General features: G+C 40.1%; 1 protein-coding gene across 1 annotated transcript in view; it reads left to right on the top strand.

Moving 5' to 3' along the window:
* Positions 1–603: 603 nt before the first annotated feature.
* Positions 604–24,150, top strand: part of LOC136882002 (HIG1 domain family member 1A, mitochondrial) — a 154,865-nt gene continuing 131,318 nt past the window's right edge. Inside the window, exon 1 of the mRNA XM_067154487.2 lies at positions 604–689. The gene's annotated coding sequence lies outside the window, so the exon portion shown is untranslated. The remainder of the gene's footprint in view (positions 690–24,150) is intronic.

Here is a 24,150-nt window from a genome sequence, read left to right as displayed (position 1 = left end):
ATTTATGTCAAAACTTGCACCAAGATTCTCCAGAGGCCTTAGTACAGTATAGAATCACCCCGGTACCAGGATGTGTGAGTTGTACATCTGTTTAACAACGCAGTTAACAGCACTGCTAAATCTCCTGCCCATATCGTTTACCTTTTTAATTCCGACAACATTCACAGTAACATTAACACTTGCTGGAAATTTTATGAGCTCTACACTTCTTATGTTCTTAGCTCCTTTTTCCTCTGCACGTAATCTTGTTTTACAGCTTTTTGTCGTTCCGTAACACCCTTCCTGGTTGATACATCGCTATCTGGAAGCAATCAATCTAACAATCCTCCTGTTCCAAGTCTAAGCCAATGGCTTTCAGGATTTTTTGGAGCGAACTATATGTTATGAGGTGGTGGACGATCCGGCAGCTGAGAAGGCTGTAATTTATTTAAGAAGAACAATTACAAACACCTTCCAGTAAATGAAGTCTTAACAGAAATACGCAGCAAAGACAATGACCTTAGTGCAAACATTTCTAATCGCACTGCCCTTTGTGCACCCTGATGACGTACTAGATTTTTTCGATCCTTTGTATGAAGAGTAAGTGATGATATAGAGTCCGTTGCGAGCTTCATAGGATGCATTTACATGAATGAGGCCCGCAGAAGGAGTACCACTACGTCTTGGAAGAACAGCGCACAATATAGGAGGTTAGTTTTCACATTTTTTAATGAACGATAACCATGCATCATGCCACGGTCATTATGTACTTAGAATATATTGAAAAAAGATCAGATGGATATTGCCACTGTTTTGAAACACAACTCTTGGCTGGACATTGAATAATAACATTCAGTTTTTTGTTAAAGTTTTATTTGTACAACTGTAGGTTGGGTAGAGATATTGGTCGTTTATTATCGACTCTGCACATTTCAATAATGGAATATCGCATCTCCATATCACAAATTATCGAAGAAAGTTGCTGGTCATAGGGATGATAAAGAAAAAAAGTCGAATTTGATACTTTTAAAAGTTCGATGGATGAAGGCGGTGTGTTCATGTGAGGTCAATCGTAGATTCAGTCAAGGAGGGTAGATGGTGAGAGCGGCGATGGTGATAATTGTTTTAAATAATCATGCCATCTTAGGAGAAAAATGTCCAGCTCCATGGCTAAATGGTTAGCATGCTGGCCTTTGAGCCAATACCTCTGTGTGCGGGGGCGGTAGAATAACACCCACGGTTTACCCTGCCTCTCGTAAAAGGCGGCTAAAAGGGGCCCCTGGGGCTCTTAACTTGGGAGCGTGTGTTGGCGACCACAATGGCCCTTACCTGAGTCCTGGCATTGCTTCCACTTACTTGTGCCAGGCTCCTCACTTTCATCTATCCTATGCGACCTCCCTTGGTCAAATGTTGTGCTTTTCCGACCCCGACGGTATTAGGTTCCGGAGGCCTAGGGAGTCTTTCATATTCACGCCCTTCTGACCCTTGTCTTCCTTTGGCCGATACCTTCATAAGTGTCTGATCCCTTGCAATGTTTTCCCTCTGATTAGTGCTATATAGAGGATGGTTACCTAGTTGTACTTTCTCTTAAAACAATAATCACCACCACCACCTTTGACCCAAAGGGCCCCCGGTTCAATATCCGGGCGGGTTGTAGGTTTTAACCTTCATGGTTAATTACAACGGCTCGGGGGTTGAGTGTGTTTGTCGTCTTCAACGTTAGAATTCATCACATAGACACGCAGGTCACCCACAGGGCGTTAACTCGAAAGACTTGCACCAAGTCTCTTAGGAGGCCACATGCCATTATTGTCCCACTGTGAGTGCGGGCAGTAGAACACCCACGGTATCCGCTGCCTGTCGTAAGAGACGCTAGGTCCCCCTGTGGATCCAGGCGGTAGAAAACCCACGGTATCCGCTGCCTGTCGTAAGTGACGACTAGATCCCCCTGTGGGTGCGGGCAGTAGAAAACCCACGGTATCCGCTGTCTGTCGTAAGAGGCGACTATAAGGGGTCCCAGGGGCTCTTAACTTGGGAGTGTGGGTTGGCGATCACGGGGCCCTTAGCTGAGTCCTGGCATTACTTCCACTTACTTGTGCCAGGCTTCTCACTTTCATCTATCCTATCCGACCTCCCTTGGCCAACTCTTGTTCTTTTCCGACCCCTACGGTATAAGAGCACCCGAGACCTAGGGAGTCTTTCATTTTCACGCCCTTCGTGGCCCTTGTCTTTCTTTGGCCGGTACCCTCATTTTACGAAATGTCGGATACCTTCCGTTTTTCTCCGATTATACAGTAATAATAATGATCACAACCATTCCTTTTGGGGATCATTGTAAGTATCTAGGTGTTAATATAAGGAAAGATCTTCATTGGGATAATCACATTAATGGGATTGTAAATAAAGGGTACAGATCTCTGCACATGGTTATGAGAGTATTTAGGGGTTGTAGTAAGGATGTAAAGGAGAGGGCATATAAGTCTCTGGTAAGACCCCAACTAGAGTATGGTTCCAGTGTATGGGACCCACACCCGGATTACCTGATTCAAGAACTGGAAAAAATCCAAAGAAAAGCAGCTCGATTTGTTCTGGGTGATTTCCGACAAAAGAGTAGCGTTACAAAAATGTTGCAATGTTTGGGTTGGGAAGAATTGAGAGAAAGAAGAAGAGCTGCTCGACTAAGTGGTATGTTCCGGGCTGTCAGCGGAGAGATGGCGTGGAATGACATTAGTAGACGAATAAGTTTGAATGGCGTTTATAAAAGTAGAAAAGATCACAATATGAAGATAAAGTTGGAATTCAAGAGGACAAACTGGGGCAAATATGCATTTATAGGAAGGGGAGTTAGGGATTGGAATAACTTACCAAGAGAGATGTTCAATAAATTTCCAATTTCTTTGAAATCATTTAGGAAAAGGCTAGGAAAACAACAAATAGGGAATCTGCCACCTGGGCGACTGCCCTAAATGCAGATTCAGTATTGATTGATTGATTGATTGATTGATTGATTGATTGACTGATTAACCATGTCATAGTTAATATTATGATCATAGGAGAAAAAGGAAGAGCCACGAAGGGCGTGAAAATGAAAGACAACCCAGGTTTCACACCACCCGTGTCAAAAGTGAATAAGAGTTGACCAAGAGTGATCGGTGCACATATTTTAGAGAACTGAAAATAGTGACAACATGTAATAAAAAAATTAAAAATAAGTCCAGCAAAGCAGAGTAAGAATCTGCAATATTTCACTGTTGAAATTCAACCCTCCAAGTTATCTAAACTTCTTCTTTAGTTGACAGTTATTCACATACCTGAATTGCTGTATTAGGAGGCATGTAGTGTAGATAGTACGTCACCAATCACTTCTATATTAACAGAACTTCATGATCTTGTTGAGCTGTCAAGTCTGTGCAAATGATGGAAACCCGCCACAAAAGATAAAATTCACAATCTTACATCAAAGGTCATTTAATATAGTTACTGTATTTTATTGATATGTATTCATATGAGTCACTTCATCAAGGCCATCTTTTACATCTAAACTTAGGATACTTTTCGAGATAAAATCATGCAGTTGAGATTGGATGGGGATCCAAAGTAGGCCTAATAGACAACACCCTCACCATCTACCCTCCTAGGTTGAGACCATTATTCTTCTAGGTCAGCGTTTTTCACTCGGCGGTACTGGTACTAAAGGTATTGTACGGTCAGGGGCGTAGCTAATAAGGGGGGGGGGGGCGGTACTGGGGGTTAGAACACCCCCATGGAAATTTTACAAAAAGAAAATAAACAGAAATTGGCAATAAATAATATACTAAATAAACATTCAGACATAATTGTAGAACCAACAGATCTGTGTAATCTGTTTTCTAAAAAGACTCGAAAATTGGGTTTTAGATTGTAAACTGAACATGGTGATGTTTTTGTTCTATATTTTAATGTAAGGTTTTATCCTATATTGCAATCTGAATATCAGCATAATTCACTTGTATCAGTGTCCTTATAATGACGAGTCTTGCATGCGCGCACCGCACACGCACATCATCATTTCGTAACTGTAAACGCCCTCCACTCCCATCGGCCCATCCTGACTACGCTACTGTGTACGGTGATGCTGGATACATTTTTAAAATAATGAATGATATCATAAAATGGTACTAGAAAAGTTTATGTTTATCTCTTAGCATGTGTATGATTGCATTTCTGTCGCTCCCTCATCTTGCTGAGATTCTGACGCACGTAGCTGGACAACCTCTCCCTGGCGGTGGCTTGTCGTGGCGTACTCGTTCTCTGCCTCTTTCTGGCACTGAACAGTTTCATCCTTTTTACATTTGATCTCTTCCAAAAGCAAGTATACGCTCAATATTTAAAAAGTACAGAGAGATATCTTAAAAACGTGGCCGGTATGATCACCGTACAGTTAATTAAACTCTTGGACTTCCGCCACTGATATTTTCTTTATTTTTTTACTGCACTGTATCAGAAAAATGTAAGAATCAAGAAGTTTGCAACTGATATTCTAAATCAATTTTGTCGTGAGCAAGGGCGCCCATACCCGGGGGCAAGGTGGGGCCGCGCCCCCCCCCCCTCTAGCCCTCAGGAAAAGGCAAAAATCTAGTGTAGTTACATGTTTTCCTTTCAAGAAAATTATTTAAAAGTCAATATTACGTAAAAGTGGTAGTACCGTCTCCCACCAACAGGCAGGGGATACCGTGGGTTATTCTACCGCAGAATACAAATCGCCATATAACTTCCAAAATATTAAAATTACTACGTACCCCCAGGTCTTCGCCCCCACCCTAGAAACTGTCATATGGGCGCCCATGGTCGTGAGCAATTTTCTTGTAAAACTAACGGTAAGAGAGATACATCGATACATGCATGACCTGCCTCCACCCCGACTCTCTGAACCCCCTCCCTCCCCTCTTGCTGAATTTTTTAAAACAACTTATAGCTAAGATTTCACTTGCCCTTATCCCAGACTTAAAACACAAGTTTCATGAAAATTCCGCCATCCATTTTCCCGTGGTGTTGTAACAAAGAAAACAAACAAATAAACATTATATGTTCTCTGATATAAAATGAAAAAATCTTCATACATCTATGAAGACAGGTGAATAAACTATAAGCAGATATTTTCAGTTTGCTTAATAAACTCAACAAAAATTTACAAGTAAAGAGCACTACTACTTTCTTGGATAAAGTGAACGCCGTAAAAAAGCATGCAAAAAATGTGCTTTCATCAGTCCTTCAAGAGTTCGCACAAGAAAAGAAACTTCGCACTGGTACATTTTCTCCACTACACGGAAAAGCGTAGAAGCATGGATATACTGTACGTTTTGGCTTAGAGCGAATGAGTAGCCTCTTACGACTTCCAGGGGGTACAGATAATGCATCAAAATATTTTTGAATAAGCAACTTTGGAAGACGCTCGTTTTCAAACACCTTACTCGGCACGCTGGAAGGGCAAACCGATGATGATGATAGTTCAACATGCAGTTCTTTCCTAGGCTTTTGACAAAATTTATCGTCACACACGTTTCCGTATGAGAACAGCTGATGATAACTATCAAGCTTACACTCGTAGTTACTGGGACGTCGCACACCTCGAAGCACACTAGAATCGGTTTCGAGAGCGTTGCCCATCACCCCTGCTGAAAGAATTGGAGCTAAGTTGGACATTTTATATTACACGTTCCACTCATATGTAATTATTTATTTCGTGTCAGAGTGTTGAGAAACTTAAAAATATAAATAAGGTATTATATACAAATAAAACAGAATACATTTTATGTCACAAAACATGTTTCACACAATGTCTGCCCAGAAATCGGCAACAGAAATTCCCTCTGCAGTGGCTTGAATCAAGTCTTGAAGTGTACAACGAACAGGGCAGGACTGACAGTCATACAGGTGTTGGGTAGTTTGTTGCTCCCCACAATCGCAGAAGTCTGACTGATCTTTCAGATAACCCCATTTTTTAAGGTTATCCTTGGATTTACCTACTCCACTCCTCAAACGATTAAGTGCCTTCCAGGTTGTCCATTCCAAATGATGACCAGGGGGTGGAGATTCAGAAGGCACCATCCAATCAGAAAGATGCTCCATTTTTGCTCGCCACATATCACAACGTGCTGTTCTTGCTGGTTTATCCAGAGCCTTGGAGACATTGAGGAAACTTTTCCTGGACTTCAGTCTTCTGGGTGGAGGTCGATGTCCAAATAACGGGTGGTTGCTTGTGAGATCCACCTTCGACCTCTCTTGCCTTGCAAACACTTCTCGCCGAATGTCTGGAGGAGAAATACCAGCCAAGCAGTAGAGTTTGTCAGTGGGAGTAGGTTTCAGACACCCAGTTACTATTCTACATGTTTCATTAAGGGCTGCATCCACCCGCTTCGAATGGGCTGACCTAAACCATACAGGACACGCATACTCAGCTGCAGAAAAACTCAGAGCAAGAGCTGAGGTTCTTAACAAAGTTGGATGGGCTCCCCATTTGCTTGAGCCAAGTTTACGGAGGATGTTATTTCGGGCTGAGACTTTCTGTCCAGAATTAACACAGTGTTTCTTGTATGTTAAGGTCCGGTCTAAAGTGACACCCAGGTAACTAGGTGTAAAACAATGCTCCAGTTGCTTACCCTCCCACGTCACGCACAGCTGTCTAGTAGCTTCTCGATTTCGAAGATGAAATGCACACACCTAGGTCTTAGTCGGGTTTTGTAGTAGCCGGTTCTTCTGATAGTACACTGAAAGTTCCTTAAGTGTATTTGAGAGCTGCATTTCAGTGGTTTGAAAGTCGTCGCACTGGACAGCTAAAGCCAGGTCATCGGCATAAATGAAGCTTCTTGTATAGGAAGGCCTTGGCTGGTCATTTGTGTAGATGTTAAAGAGGATTGGCGAGAGGACACTGCCCTGAGGAAGTCCGTTCCGTTGGTAATATGTAATGGGGGTTGCATATGTAGCAAACCCCGTCTCAGGTTCGAATAATACACGCCTCTAGTATCCAAGTAGGTGTACATCTTAACTACAGTTATTCACAAGTTATGCATGGTTATTCAGTTAAGATGCCCACCCCAAATAAGTCGTGAATAGTTTAAGATTCTGACATTCTGTTTTCACTTTCGTTAATGGTATTAAGGGGTTCATAGTTGAACATGCAGTAATTTTCCAGGTTCTTGACAAAATGTATTGGCTCACACGTTTTCATATGGGAACGTTATTTCACGCAATAACTGCCAATGATATACTATCACGTTTACAGTCTTATTAACTGGTACGTCGCACAGCTTGCACTACAGGAGGATCGGTCTCGAGATTCTCGCGAGAGTCTCGAGATCTGCGACGTCAGTCTCGAGAGTCTCGAGCGAGAGCGTTGCCCATCACTATTGTAAAGTCGACTCTGCATCTAGAGAGTTTCACATTTTACTACCCAGACATTGTACACACTTGTATATTTTTATATGTGTCATTTTACATTGTGTTCATTATTACCAGGGCCTACTGAATTCCATAAGTGTATACATTTTTACAACACAGAGCACCTTATTTGTACTTTTATTCCATACTTCTTAGTATGTATTAATTATTACTCACCTGCATCACAAGTAATATCTCCCATTTTCTTTTGCAACATTTCAACCACACACTTCATATTGTAAATTTAATATATCCATAAGATTCTTACCGTTAAAAAACATGTTTTAGGATTTCGCCATACATTGTGTACGGTATGTTTTAATATGGCTGATGATGACCCCGAGGAGGGTTGAAACTAGTGCCATGTAATGTCAATATTGTAAATACATCTTAGTATTGAATAGGTGGAAATCTCTACTGTGTTATAATTCATATGTTATTCTCAGTTCAATACGGACCAACAACATGAAATGCATAACCCTTGAAGACATGTCAGTAGCTAACTTATGACGACTGACCATCGAGGCAATCCATTCAGTATCTGCCGCAGATTGGGAGGGGTATAGCAGAAAGGCGAAATAACTGGAAGAGGAATACTGGAGGCACGACGGTGTCATGGAAATATAACCATGGGCGAGATTGTAATTAATAGTACTGCAGATAGCAGTGACGATTGTGAAAGTGATATTTCTGAAAAATTATGCTAGGAACAAGATTCGCATCGGAAAATGTTATATAATGTGTGTGACAATTGTTGGCTTAAGATAATAAAGGTTTTGGAAATTCATATCGATCGACCATACTATCAATTCAATTCAGATTTAATTTCCATTCAGTTGGCAGTATTACCGCAACCGGGGTAGCTCCCTCCTTACTCCTCAACCGCGTGAGACGAAGTATGATTAAAAGTTTGACGGATAATACGTCTGCCTCACTGGTTTGTTACATTTAGTGTAACCAAACAAACTGTAATTACGTTACACAATGAGAAATATACATCCGAACTTTGTGATAAAGTTTGAACACGGTATTTTAAAATATACGGGACGATTCACGAAAAACGGGACAATATGCATCCCGTATATCTTTTGATGGGAAAATGGGACACTTTAGAGAAATAAGGGACGGCTGGTCACACTAGCGTAACATATATTTATGTAGGTACCGAATGAGAATGTGGTAAATATTGTCTAGAGGAGCGAGTTGTAAGAGACACACATACTTGTGTGCCACCTTAATTTAACTTCTTTAATCCTTGCTCATAAATCCGTACGAAGAACGGGTACTTCAGCTATTTATTGATAAGACTGCCAGTTAACCTGTTTATCGGCAGACCTGAAGATGGTTTTCCGTGGTTATCCATTTTCACACCAGACTGTACCTTAAGGCCAAGGCCGCTTCCTTTCCACCCCTAACTCTTTCCTCCCATCGCCGCCATTAGACATATCTATGTCGGTGCGACGTAAAACAAATTGTAAAAAAAAAGTTTACCCGTTAGTTTGCTTTTTATTGGGTAAAGTATGCGCCAAGACACAGAAACCCATTTTACCGGAATATTATCAGAAAGGAAATGCATATGAACTATGTAGAAAATTGAATTCTAATTAAACCTGACCAACGTAATTTTTGATAGGACTAACAGTTCAGGCAGCGTATTCACTGTAGGGGCCACAGATGCAAATATTTCCGACTTGCTCTGCTAAACGATATGCCTGCTCCCTTGATAAGTTTAATTATACTGTATATAGGCTATATTATCGGAAAGAAATGAGATTTCTAATGGTCAAAGAATTATTGAAATCTCTGGCCGTTTCCCGAAATTACCCTCCAGATACAAAACATAAATATTTTTCTTTATAATGGATTACTATTTTGTTGATTTTTAACTGTCAGTTCAGTTATCAGGCACGCTGTCACACCTTCGGCTACCGTCAATAGTTTTATGACACACTTATCTTCTAATGACTCACTGTTTTATCCGAGCTCCAAACCAAAGCTTACTCGAACTATTCAAAGTTCATTTGAGTGGGTCCTGCATGAGTTGAAAATGAAGTGAGCTCTTCAAGGACAGATGCAGGAAATTACCAAATGTAAAACAAGCAATCTACGAGCTCGTTTAGAGTGACTCAGTAAGAGCCCAATATGAAACTTCCTCTTCATTCACTGACACGACGTGTTTGTTTCGTCTTCACCGACTTCCATAGAATTAGACTAGAATCAGATTAAACTAAATAACCTCGTAATCCTCGTATTAAGGACACGTTTTACCAATAAAGAGAACATTTTGGGATTATTCCAAAACAAGATTGGGTAACAGTAGGCTAGAGTACAATTTTCACGAACCAACTAATCACGTGCTTGAATGAAGAAGATACTATGATATCCATGCAAGGAGTAGGCCTAGATATTTATGAAAATGAACGAAAAGCTGCAACCATTTTCCAGTCAGTGACCGGGTCAGGGATGGAATGAGTGAAGCCCCATAACGTAAGGCAAGCTGATATAAGTACCAACATAGTTGGAGATGTGTGGGATCTGGTAAATGCAGCAAGGGTGAAGTTTAAGAAAGCAGAGATTGTTATTAGTGGAATACTGTGTAGGAGGGATACTGACTGGAGGGTGATTGGGGATTTAAATGAGACTATGGAGTGGGTATGTGGGAAACTGGGAGTGAAATTTCTAGATCCTAATGGGTGGGTAGGAGATAGGGTTCTGCGCTCGGATGGCCTTCATTTAAACCGCAGTGGTACGTATAAGTTAGGAAATTTGTTTGGAAGGGTAATAGGGAGGTACATTCAGGGAAACGGGATGGCCTAGGGAGCGGTGATAAGGGAACAGGGAACTGGAAATCAAGTAGGGATGACATAAAATTGTTAGTGTTGAACTGTAGAAGTATTGTAAAGAAAGGAATAGAATTAAGTAATTTAATAGATATATATTTACCAGATATTGTAATAGGAGTTGAATCATGGCTGAGAAATGATATAATGGATGCAGAAATTTTCTCACGGCACTGGAGTGTGTATCGTAGAGATAGGATAGGAAAGGTGGGAGGGGGAGTTTTCATTCTGGTGAAAGAAGAATTTGTAAGTTACGAAAAAGTTAAAGATGAGACACATGAAATTCTAGGTGTAAGGCTCATTTCTAAAGATAATAGGCAACTTGATATATTTGGAGTGTACAGATCGGGAAAGGGTAGCACTGATGCGGATTCGGAATTATTTAATAGGATAGTCAGCTATGTGGGAAACGACATGGAAAGAAATGTGATTGTAGCGGGAGATCTGAATTTGCCAGATGTCAATTGGGAAGGAAATGCGAACGACAGGAAGCATGACCAACAAATGGCAAATAAGTTAATATGGGAAGGACAGCTGATTCAGAAAGTGATGGAACCAACCAGGGGGAAAAATATCCTGGATGTCGTGCTGATAAAACCAGATGAGCTCTATAGGGAAACTGAAGTAATAGATGGTATTAGTGATCATGAAGCTGTTTTTGTGGTAGTTAATAATAAATGTGATAGAAAGGAAGGTCTTAAAAGTAGGACTGTTAGGCAGTACCATATGGCTGATAAAGCAGGTATGAGGCAGTTTCTAAAAAGTAACTATGATCGGTGGAAAACGGTAAATAAAAATGTAAACAGACTCTGGGATGGGTTTAAAGAAATTGTTGAGGAATGCGAAAACAGGTTTGTACCTTTAAGGGTGGTAAGGAATGGTAAAGACCCACCTTATTATAACAAAGAAATAAAGAGACTAAGAAGGAGGTGCAGACTGGAAAGAAATAGAGTTAGAAATGGCTGTGGAAGTAAGGAGAAATTGAAGGAACTTACTAGAAAATTGAATCTAGCAAAGAAGGCAGCTAAGGATAACATGATGGCAAGCATTATTGGCAGTCATACAAATTTTAGTGAAAAATGGAAGGGTATGTATAGGTATTTTAAGGAAAAAACAGGTTCCAAGAAGGACATTCCAGGAATAATTAATGAACAAGGGGAGTGTGTATGTGAGGATCTTCAAAAGGCAGAAGTATTCAGTCAGCAGTATGTAAAGATTGTTGGTTACAAGGATAATGTCGAGATAGAGGAAGAGACTAAGGCCAAAGAAGTAATAAAATTTACATATGATAACAATGACATTTACAATAAGATACAAAAGTTGAAAACTAGAAAAGCGGCTGGAATTGATCAGATTTCTGGGGATATACTAAAGACAATGGGTTGGGATATAGTACCATATCTGAAGTACTTATTTGATTATTGTATGGCCGAAGGAGCTATACCAGATGAATGGAGAGTTGCTATAGTAGCCCCTGTGTATAAAGGAAAGGGTGATAGACATAAAGCTGAAAATTACAGGCCAGTAAGTTTGACATGCATTGTATGTAAGCTTTGGGAAGGCATTCTTTCTGATTATATTAGACATGTTTGTGAAATTAATAACTGGTTCGATAGAAGGCAATTCGGTTTTAGGAAAGGTTATTCCACTGAAGCTCAACTTGTAGGATTCCAGCAAGATATAGCAGATATCTTGGATTCTGGAGGTCAAATGGACTGTATCGCGATTGACATGTCTAAAGCATTTGATAGGGTGGATCATGGGAGACTACTGGCAAAAATGAGTACAATTGGACTAGACAAAAGAGTGACTGAATGGGTTGCTATATTTCTAGAAAATAGATCTCAGAGAGTCAGAGTAGGTGAAGCTTTGTCTGACCCTGTAATAGTTGAGAGGGGAGTTCCTCAGGGCAGTGTTATCGGACCTTTATGTTTTCTTATATATATAAATGATATGAGTAAAGGAGTGGAATCGGAGGTAAGGCTTTTTGCGGATGATGTTATTCTCTATAGAGTGATAAATAAGTTACAAGATTGTGAGCAACTGCAAGGTGACCTCGAAAATATTGTGAGATGGACAGCAGGCAATGGTATGTTGATAAACGGGGCTAAAAGTCAGGTTGTGAGTTTCACAAATAGGAAAAGTCCTCTCAGTTTTAATTACTGCGTTGATGGGGTGAAAGTTCCTTTTGGGGATCATTGTAAGTATCTAGGTGTTAATATAAGGAAAGATCTTCACTGGGGTAATCACATAAATGGGATTGTAAATAAAGGGTACAGATCTCTGCACATGGTTATGAGGGTGTTTAGGGGTTGTAGTAAGGATGTAAAGGAGAGTGCATATAAGTCTCTGGTAAGACCCCAACTAGAGTATGGTTCGAGTGTATGGGACCCTCACCAGGATTACCCGATTCAAGAACTGGAAAAAATCCAAAGAAAAGCAGCTCGATTTGTTCTGGGTGATTTCCGACAAAAGAGTAGCGTTACTAAAATGTTGCAATGTTTGGGTTGGGAAGAATTGAGAGAAAGAAGAAGAGCTGCTCGACTAAGTGGTATGTTCCGAGCTGTCAGCGGAGAGATGGCGTGGATTGACATTAGTAGATGAATAGGTTTGAATGGCGTTTATAAAACTAGGAAAGATCACAATATGAAGATAAAGTTGGAATTCAAGAGGACAAACTGGGGCAAATATTCATTTATAGGAAGGGGAGTTAGGGATTGGAATAACTTACCAAGGGAGATGTTCAATAAATTTCCAATTTCTTTGAAATCATTTCGGAAAAGGCTAGGAAAGCAACAGATAGGGAATCTGCCACCTGGGCGACTGCCCTAAATGCAGATCAGTATTGATTGATTGATTGATCTAGCGGCGAGGATAGGAATTGTGCCGGCTGCTGAAGCCTGTCACCTGGGGCAATGATTAATGACTGATAGATAACATGAAATGATAGTGGAGGGTGTTGCTGGAATGAAAGATGACAGGAAAAACCGAAGTATCCGGAGAAAAAGCTGTCCCGCCTCCGCTTTGTCCAGCACAAATCTCGCATGGAGCGACTGGGATTTGAACCACGGGAACCCAGCAGTGAGAGGCCGACGCGCTGCCGCCTGAGCCACGGAGACTTGCAGTAGGCCTAGATCATGAGACCTATATACAGTACTAGGAACTAGCTATACCTATTACCCGGCGCTGCCCTGACACCTTTATTGATTGTTTGCTTTTAGGTATTTTATTATCGGTACCTGTTATTTAATTGTATGTGAAGCGGATTTTTGTAGATTTCTTTATCGTGACGTTAACTGATATTTTAAGAACTGTTTTGAACTTAAAGAGTTATTGTTATGAGTTTAATTTCAAGTTTTAATTATAGATTTTGTTTCTCGTTAATTAAGCTAATCTCAGTCAGTGGCGGTTCAAGCATGAAGGGCTATTGGGCGCCGCCCCTCCACCTTTTCAAAAAACGTTCAACGTTATTTCACTCTGTAACTGGTTACATAAAGAGACGGACGAATGTAGCGAAGTCCAACTTATGTGGTGTGCTATTCAGTTATACAATGTTATCTATATTATTTCGGCTGTAAGCATTTTGCTTTTCTTTTTTCAATGAAATAGCAAAAGCTTCCAGACCGTGGCTGCCGGCTAGCAAGCACGATGTTTTCTCTTTTGTCTTGAGGCGCGCGGGCTGTGGCAACAGAGCCCTGAGTAGGTCCCCAGACTTAGCAACTGTGCGGGCTGAGGGAGGAGCCTCGAAGGACCGTATGGACTAGTCAGGGGCAGGAAGATTGCAGGCGAGTGTAAGTGTTGAACGGCGGAACCCTCAGCAACATTGCCAACCTCTTTAGAATGTACCTTTTACTTTTAGGATTTGTATTACCCGTTTCAGGTGGCTTTTTCTTTTTAAGTTTTTTTTTTTAATTGTGACGTTAACGGATTGTTTATGAACTCGTTTGTAGATTTAGAAACCTTGTTATGTGTATAATTTTATGTTTTAGTTTAAGATTATTTAGTTTTGCATTAAAGTATTTCCTTGTGGCAGCCCAGATTGTCTGGGAAAGTAGTTGATCTCCTTTCAAACAAAAAGTTATAACGTAATGTATTTACACGCCGCATTATAAGATATGTTATATACGATTCCAACTGTGATTTGGACTGTCAGCCGAGGGACCCCGAAAACTGGGTCAACACTAATCTCGTCCAATGTGGACATTTTCTTTTTTCACCCCCTTCTGAATCACCATGCCGATGTGTATCAATGTTCACGTCAGTGACCTCGAAAACTATGAATTCGACAGTAATATTCGGTTTCGATTATTTTTAATGTCATCCTCTCCGTTAGGTGTGCTAGGTGTCTCTTACCCCACATAATTTTATTTTTCAGTCATGTGTTCACCAAGTTTAGTTGACAGCTATGCTGGAATATAACACTTACATCCATAACCTCGGCCATTTTCGACGTTCTTTTTCACCCCTTCTCAAGCTCCATTCCGACTGAACATACATTCAACCATAATCTGTTATTTTGGATATTTTCAGTCTCACCTCCCGTGCTGATGCGGCTGAACTTGGACTTGAACGACATCTGGAGTGTCACTATTCATCTGAGCGACCCCGAAAACTATGGATTCTACTCTAATATTGGTTGTTTCCTATTATTTTTATACTTCACCCCGTAATATAAATATTTGAGAATTAAATGTTATGGCTTCCTCTGAACTACCATCTCAGTCAGCGTGAATAAAATTTTTTATGGCCTAGATTGTAGCGACCTATATCCGACTTTGCATACCGATTTTCATTAAGATAGGGAGACTAACAACATATATTTGAGAATTACATTTTAGGCCTTCCCCTACAGGCCGCAGGGGCTCAGAACTTGGGAGCGTGGATTAGCGACCACGGGGTTCTTAGCTGAGTCCTGGCATTGCTTCCACTTGTGTCAGGCTCCTCACTCATCTATCCTATCCGACCTCCCTTGGTCAACTTGTTCTTTTCTGAACTGGACGGTATTAGAGCACTCAAGGCCTAGGGAGTCTTTCATTTTCACGCTCTTCGTGGCTCTTGTTTTTCTTTGGCCGATACCTTCATTATTCGAAGTGTCGGATCCCTTCCATTTTTTCTCTCTTATTGGTGTTATATAGAGGATGGTTGCCTAGTTGTACTTCCTCTTAAAACAATATCCACCACCATCACTACCACCACCTTCTCCTAAACTATAATTTTCTTCAGTGTGGATACAATTATTTATGGCCTATACTGTAGCGACTTATTCCCCTACTTTGCGTACCGATTCTCATTAAATTCTCTTCAGCCATTTTCTCGTGATGCGTGTCCATACATACAGACATTACGGAAAATTAAAAAGTGCATTTCCTTGTTGCTGTGGACATGACCAATACAGAAATACCATCCTTTATAAATTTTGAGCAATGTAAAGACAAAACTCTTAATTTATATACATAGATTTGCATTGCTAATCAATGATACCCTGTAACAAATAGACCTCATGACCAAGCAGAAAAAAAAGTTAGGAGGCAGGAAGCTTATATTTGCTATGCCATACCCCTGATATAATAATGGTGGGTGATCTCCAAAGAAACCTGGGGCAGGTCTTTTGAGTTGACGCCGTATAGGCAACCTGCACATCCGTTAGGGTGGGCCCTACCTACCATATGATGAATTCTAATGACGAAGATGGCATACCCACAGCCCCCAAAGCATCGGAATTAACCAATGAAATTTAAAATCCCCAATCCGACTGGGAAACGAACCCAGGACCTCCTGGACCAAAGGCCAGCACGCTAACCATTAGCTATGGAGCTGTTCATACCTCTGATAAAATAGTGTTAATAACCACAAGCACTGTTCTATAAAGAAATGTAACTGGTTAGGAGAGAAATCTGGAATTCTGTGCAACAAGAATATATTGTTACCTTCTTGGGCTAAATTTAATGTAAAAAGAAAAAAAAGCCTCATTAGTACACCTTGTATTATTGGAGCAGCTTCACCAGATTGTAGTCCGCCTCCGTAGCGGAACGGTCAGTGTTATTAGCTGCCGTCCTCGGGGGCCCGGGTTCGATTCCCGGTACTGACAGAAATTTAAGAATGGCAGGTGGGCTGGTATATGGTTGAAATGGTACATGCAGCTCACCTCTATTGGGGGGGTGCCTGAAAAGAGCTGCACCACCTCAGGATGAGGACAAGATTTTTTTTACCAGATTGTAAAAACTCGCAATGGAGATTCATCTCTCTTCATACCTGACCCCGTAAAGAAATGACACACACACACACACACACACACACACACACACACACACACACACACACACACACACACACACACACACACACACACACACACACACACAGACAGAGTATATACGGAAAACCAAATGACAAATACTGTATAACAGTCAAAGAGCCATTGTTCTTGGAGAATACTGAGTCTACATTTGGATTCACTGATACTACCATATTGATTGGTGTTCTGGGAGAAAGATGACAAAGCTCAGCAGACACCAGAAGAGCACTTCAATACAGAAATAGTGAAGACCAGCATCGAGAGGGTCTAACTACAAGTTGAGCCACATGGACGATATATCTAAGCAGGGGATTCCACACTCCACGGGAAGATTCCCTGCCGACTCTGTGGTATGCCCTGTTCCCAATAACATTTGCTACAGACTGGTGAGGAAAAATTCTGTTCACGTATGTTATACCTATCCCATTATCCGAACACATTGTACGTAATATATTCTGGATCTGTATGCAAATAACTGATGAAGGTTCCAGAGGGTTAATACAAAGGCACACAATAAAGCTGCCATCTAGCTGGCGAGATGAATGAGTTGAGAAGGCGTAAGAAACTCCATGGAAATATCTGCCTTTTTTTTTTTTTTTTTTTTTTTAATACAAGGTGAAAATTTTAACACCAAAAAGTAGATTTTTTAAGTATGTATGTTTTTGTTGAACAACATACAGTAACAATCTGTAATCTTTGATAAGCATACAAGATCTTATATAATATAAAAATCTCACGTTTCAGAGTTTTGCATTAACACAGCCCGGCCTATTCCAGAAGAGAAACATTCTGTTTTACACAACTAAATCACAACATTTATATTGCAACCTCAGGAATGTGAATATCCGTTTCAAAAAATTTTCTTTGGTCACTATTCAGGCCATGGCTGCCTCTTATAGAGCTGGACATCTTTCTACCTGGAACGAACTTTCAATTCAAGATTAAATGAAAATCAATATAGTCGTTCTGTCCAACAAGGGGAGTCTACAGTGTGGCAGAAACCAATTTCATTGAGCTTTGGTGAGGTTTATTAACATAGGTACAGAATTAATACGGTACCTGTTAGGAAATCCTCTCAAATGGACATAAAAATATGTCATATTACACCAGCATTCAGGAAAACAGCCTCATGCCATAAGGTTCATGGGTTGTTTTCTTTGTCTTTTCTTCTTCCTTATATTTCAAAACTGTTAGGAGAATGCTCTCAGTATGAGCTACTCATCGACAGTGATGTTATGATTAAACACAAGAATGAAATAAATCCTCAATAGAAGGATGTATGAAAACACACAAACAATTAAAACAGAGAAAAAAAATAATTTTAAAATTGAATTTAAAAAATGACTGGATGGCAGCCTGAACCCACGCACATTACATTACAAAGCCAGTGGCTTGACCACCATGCTATGAGAACACAGGATGTGTCTTATAACAGGTGTTCGAAGATTGAAACATCAATCTCGAATATTAAGAGCCCATTTGAGAAAATTTCCAAACAGGTATCAATTTTGTACACATACATATTAGCCTCACAAAAGCTTGACAAAATTGGTACCCACCACAGTACATATAAACTCATGTTGCAGAATACCTCAATATATACAGATCTTTCTGCTATGACTATATTTTTAGTAATACCAGTAGTGTTCATTCGTATTAAGTAATCATTTCCCAACAGAGCAAGGCCGGGCCATTTTCTCATATCATTTGCCATTGGTTGTGGCACCATACGCAACCACTAACCCAGCTCAAGGGAGATAGAGTCATCTTCCCTATCCTTCACTTGAGTAATTCTTGTCTGGCACATCCACGTTGCAAGGGTGGGTATCTTCCACATCAGTAGGCCAGTGTGAAGGAGAGGTAAGTTCAGGCAGGGACCCAGTCTCATGGGATATAACGTGGAACCCATGCCCAGGGTTATGGGTGAAGACCTTAACAGCATTTTAGGCACAGGAGACAACCTTTGGAATGGCGAAGATGGTAGATGAGACAACCCATCCTCTCTGGGGAAAATTAGAAGAGGAAACCACTGCCTTGTGGAGAAGAGGGATCTTCAAAGGCTAAGGGAATAAACCCCGAAAGAAAATCCTCAGATGCATTAGGCTTAGCAGGTCGGCAGATGAGTAAATTTGTACTTGCTTTCAACTATAATACAAACCTTGGATGGAAGTTTAAAAATGGAAATAGAATTGACAAGTCTCTGGCTACAGTTGCACCGTATGATGGTAATCCTGATGTTTGTGCAAGTGTTAGATCAGAGGACAAAACCCGATTTGGAACAATAAAGATTTTAACAATGAATGGGAAGGAAAATGAATTTATTGACCTAATGGAGAGAAGAAAACTGGACATCCTGGGATTAAATGAAGTAAAATGGAAAGGGAAAAGAATGAAGAAACTAACATAGGGGTACACCTTGTATTGGATGGGTAACAGTAAAGAGAAAAGATGATGATGATAATAATAATAATAATAATAATAATAATAATAATAATAATAATAATAATGCTATTTGCTTTACATCCCACTAACTACTTTTACGGTTTTCGGAGACGCCAAGGTGCCAGAATTCAGTCCCGCAGGAGTTCTTTTACGTGCCAGTAAATCTACCGACACGAGGCTGACGTATTTGAGCACCATCAAATACCACCGGACTGAGCCAGGATCGAACCTGCCAAGTTGGGGTCAGAAGGCCAGTACCTCAACCATCTGAGCCACTCAGCCCGGCAAAGAGAAAAGAAATGGAGTGGGATTTGCAGTGAATCAGAATGTTAAACCAATAGCTGAAGTTGAGTATGTAAATGAAAGAATTATAATAATGCACATACATGTAAACAAGGAACAACTGAAGATAGTACAGGTGTATGCTCCACAGACAGGATGTGGCGTGGAAGAAAAAGAAGAGTTCCTCAATGAACTGGAAACACACACTGTTGGAGATGGGATCATGATAATGGGAGATCTGAATGCTCATGTGGGAACTGATAGAATGGGATATGAGAATGTTCTGGACCCACATGGGTATGACGATAGAAATGAAGATGGACTTTTGTATCAGAAATAACCTAATAATAAAGAACACATGGTTTATGAGGAGGAATAGCCATAAGATCAGCCAATATAGTTGGGATGGACAGTATGGAACACTCATCGATTTTATAATAGAGAATGGGGAAGATACATCATGAATATGAAGATAATCCCCAGTAAAAGTATGGAGGGTGATCATAGATTATTAATTGTGGAATTAAAACAAGTAAAAACCCCTAAAATTGTATTGAAGAAGAAACCAAAGATCAGGATTTGGGAATTGGATAAGGATGATAAAACAATGGCATTCCAAGATTGTATATAAAGGAAGTTGCCTAACACGGATATACAAAGTGGAGAAGAAGAGTGGAAAATTTAAGACAGACATTTGTGGAAGCAGCAATTGAGGTATGCGGGGGGGGGGAAAGGCAAAGTTTAAGGGAAATGAGACATGGTGGTGGACAGATAAAATAAAGAAGGAAATGAAAGAAAGGAACAAGGTGAAGAAAGAAAAGGATAAGGAAAAGCAAAAAAAACATATCAGAGGGATGAGAATAAGATAGAAAGGTTACATGTGGAATACAAAATATTGAAACTACACGTAAAGAGGAGTATCAAGGAAGAAAAGGAGAAATGTTGGGAAGAGTAATAAAATCAAAAAGAATAAATCAACAAAAAATCAAGGCATTGGACAGAGAAGATGGATCGATAGTACATGACGAAAGGGTCTTGAGAAGGTGATGGCAAAGTATTTTGAAAAACTTTATAATGAGAATGACTGCTCAGAGGGGGAAGGAGATAAGAAAATGGAAATAATAGATGGAGAAAAAGAAAACTTGAAAGGGCAGTGAAAGCAATGACCAAAGGTAAAGCAAGTGGAAAAGACAAATTCAATGTTGATATGATTAAGGCACCAGGAAGCATTGGACTACAGTGACTATACAGAGCCCTCAATGCCATATAGAAGGATGAAAGGGTACCTGAAGATTGGCAACAAGGAAGCATTTTACCATTGTTCAAAAAAGGAAATAAGAAGAAATGTGAAATTTATAGAGGTACTGTATAACCCTATTATCACGTGGGCTAAAAATAATGGAGAAAGTCATAGAAAAAAGACTGAGGGATATAATGGAAACACAGTTGGAGGAAGATCAATATGGCTGTAGACCAAACAGATCAACAATGAACTTGATATTTACAGTGTGAACGATAATGGAAGAACATCTGGAAAGGAACAAGAATATCATCTTCGTATTTTTGGATTTGGAAAAAGCTTATGATACAGTTAGAGAAAACATTTATGGGAATGTCTACTGAAAAGGAATGTACCAAAATCATTAATTAACAAGATAAAAATGTTGTATCATGAGAGTAAAAGCAGTGTACAAGTGGGGAGTGGTGACTCTGAAGCATTTTATATATATATATATATATATATATATATAAAAAAAGGTCTCAAGCAAGGAAGTGCACTGTCACCATTATTGTTTATTATATTGGATGAAATCATAAAAAGGTGTAAAAACAGAGTATTGGTAGTGATGAAGTGAATGCTTTGGTATTTGCAGATGATGTGGTGATTTGGGGAAAGGGAGAAGAGGAAGTACAAAGGAGACTGGACGTTTGGAATGAAAATCTGAAGGAGTTAGGAATGGTAATTAGTAAAAAGAAAACTGAAGTCAAGGAAACGAGAAAAAGAGAAGCCAAGTGAACATAGACAGAGAAAGGTTAGAGAATGTAGAGCAGTTTGCATACCTGGGTAGCATTATTAATGGAAGTAATGAAATCAACCATGAAATTAATAACAGATTAAGTAAAGGTACAACATTTTATCACCAAGTCAAGAGAGCTTTTATGGGATGAAAAGTACCCAAGAGAACAAAATTATCATATAAACAGTATTTCATACCAATTGTAACATAAGGACGAGAAACGTTGGTAACTAATAAGAGACAAGATAGTAAGATCCAAGCAGTAGAAATGAAATTTTTAAGAACATCGGTTAAAGAGACAAGAGGAGATAGAATTCAAAATATTAAAATCAGAGAAGAGCTAAATATAGAACCGTTAGTACAGAACATACAAAAAGCAAGACTGAGATGGTTCGGACATGTAAAAAGAATGGGAAAGAAACGGGTAGCAAGAAGGGAATTGGAAAGAGACCAGTTGGAAGACCGAGAAGAAGGTGGATGAATCAGATTTGGAAGGACATTAGAGAAGTTGGATTGGATGCGGCAGAAATAATGGAGCAGAAAAAGTGGAAGGACAGAAAGGAGTGGAGGCGGCTTGTTAACCACATCCGGGTGACTGGAGTGGGACATTGATGATGATGATTATTTGCTTATACTAGTAAATAATGGACTAGCAGCCATTTTGTACTTTGACTCAAATGAAATCACATCTTATTCTTCCCTTAAAAAAGATGCTATCACTTGCTTCTCCATGTTGATTATCAGATCAAAAGTATTTAGACACCTCTCAGTACATGTAAACTAGAGGCTAAATTAATAATCTTGACCATACTGCCCTCGATGTCGAGGCTAGATGTCATTGCAACCTCTGCTGCTAGTATAAATCGTTGCCAGGTGACTGATGTTGTTCAGTGAAGAATGGATGGAGTAAGGGGGCTTAGCGACTGGGAATGGTTATCGGTTGCCACACCAGTCAGGGCATTTCCACCCTTGTCCAGTTGCCCAAGTATACTGTTGGGGATGTGAATGTGAAGTGGAAACAAGATGACACAAACACATCAAAAGGACTGCTGGGCAGGCTATGCGTGTTAACAGATAAGGACCATGCAGCACTGAAAATAGAGGTATGGAGAAATTGCAAGACATCATATGATACCATCACCTATGAAGCACACATCAATTGTGCAAGCTAGCTCCACGACAATACACTGGGAGATGAGAGGACTGGCCAGCCCACAGTCTCGACCTCAATCCAATCTAACATCTCAGGGATGAACAAGAATGGTGATTTTGTTCTAAGATTCTTCTTCTTTCTTCGAATGGGCCAACTAAAGACCAAAATGTTCAACTTTTCTGCTTGGAAAGGGACATGATATTTGCCCAGTACTCGTGCATTCTCTGGCTATGCTTGTCTCTTCTTTCCTTTGTCCAAAGGGCGCCTCTTTTTTTTACATGATGGTCTGTCCTCAAACCTCTTTTGTTTGATTATTCTTCTGAGAGGTGCTTGGTTTCTGATGTCGTTTTTTAGTTACTTTCAGTTCCTGCATGTTTTTCTTCACTTCTGTAAGCCATGGTGCCCCTATCTTTCTGTTTGCCCAGTAGTTGAAAACCCAGTAGGTCATCCTCGTGACGTGTCCATAGAAGGTCAGACGCCTCTTCCTTGGCTACGTCTATTTTTTTCAGTATAACTGTATAGCTTCTGGTTTGATCACCTACTTTGATCGGTCCTAGAATCTTTCTCAAGATCTTCCTCTCCTAGACCTCCAGTTTGTCCAACAACCCTCTCCAGTTCAGTATCAAGCATTCTGTGGCGTATAGGGCTTCTGGGCGGATAAATGTCTGGTAGTGCCGCAATTTGGTGTTGCAAGAGACATTTCTTGTTAAAAATGTTCTTGGTCAGTCGACATGCTAACTTTAGTTTGTTAATCTGGGTTGTTAGCGCTACCCCTTCCGAGATATTTGGTTCCAGCCATTCTCCCAGGTACTTAAATCTGTTGATTTTCTCAATCTCGCCCTGTTCCAACTGCAGTTTGCTAGGAGTATCACTGATATTGGTGAAGTATTTTGTCTTGTAATTCCACCTTGGCAGCCTGGTGTTTTAAGTGCATTGAGTTGTTTCATTGCTACTTCTACAAAGTTCTCCAGAAGTGCCAGGTCATCTGCGAATGCCAAACAGTCAATTAGTAGCTCCTTCCATTTGTGTCCCAGGTAAATACCACTTGGTATCTTTTGTTCTTCCGGTTCTTTCCGCCACTCTCGGATGACCTTGCCCAATGAACAGTTTAAGAGAAAGGGGGGAAAGTCCGTCTCCCTAACTCCTGTTTTAATTTCAAAACTTTCCGAAAGTGTTCCTCTGAATTTTACTCATGATCATGTATTACTCAGGGTCTTTTGGATAAGGCTGTTGGTCTTCTGGTCCAGGCCCATTTCCTGCAGAAATCTCATGAGGGTAGTTCTGTCCACTGAGTCGTATGCTTTTGTAAAGTCAACAAAGGTGACTACATACTTCTTGCCTGCTAGTTTAACTTGCATAACTCCAAGTTAAGGATCTGTTCAGCACAAGAACATCCTTTTCTGAAACCACCTTGGTATTCCCCCAATTGTGGATCCAAGGCCTTAGATAATATCTTGTAGGTAACTGGTATCTTATTTTTTACAAGTTGCTTTACATCACATGAACACAGATAGGTCTTATGGTGACTAGGGGATAGGAAAGGGCTTGGAGTGGGAAGGAAGTGGTTGTGGCCTTAATTAACCTTTTAAGTGCTGAGTTACCAGTTGATTGATTGGTACCTCAGTGCTGAGTTTTTTCATTCGTATGTAAAATAATTTGTAGAAGCCTCAATTTTTTACTTATCAGTGGGGTGATTACCTTAAAATGTTTATAAATGTTGGTTCT

This window comes from Anabrus simplex, chromosome 10, assembly GCF_040414725.1.
Source record: "Anabrus simplex isolate iqAnaSimp1 chromosome 10, ASM4041472v1, whole genome shotgun sequence".
Lineage (NCBI taxonomy): Eukaryota > Metazoa > Arthropoda > Insecta > Orthoptera > Tettigoniidae > Anabrus > Anabrus simplex.
Note: the sequence above shows the minus strand (reverse complement) of the source record. Positions and strands in the feature narration are given on the sequence as shown.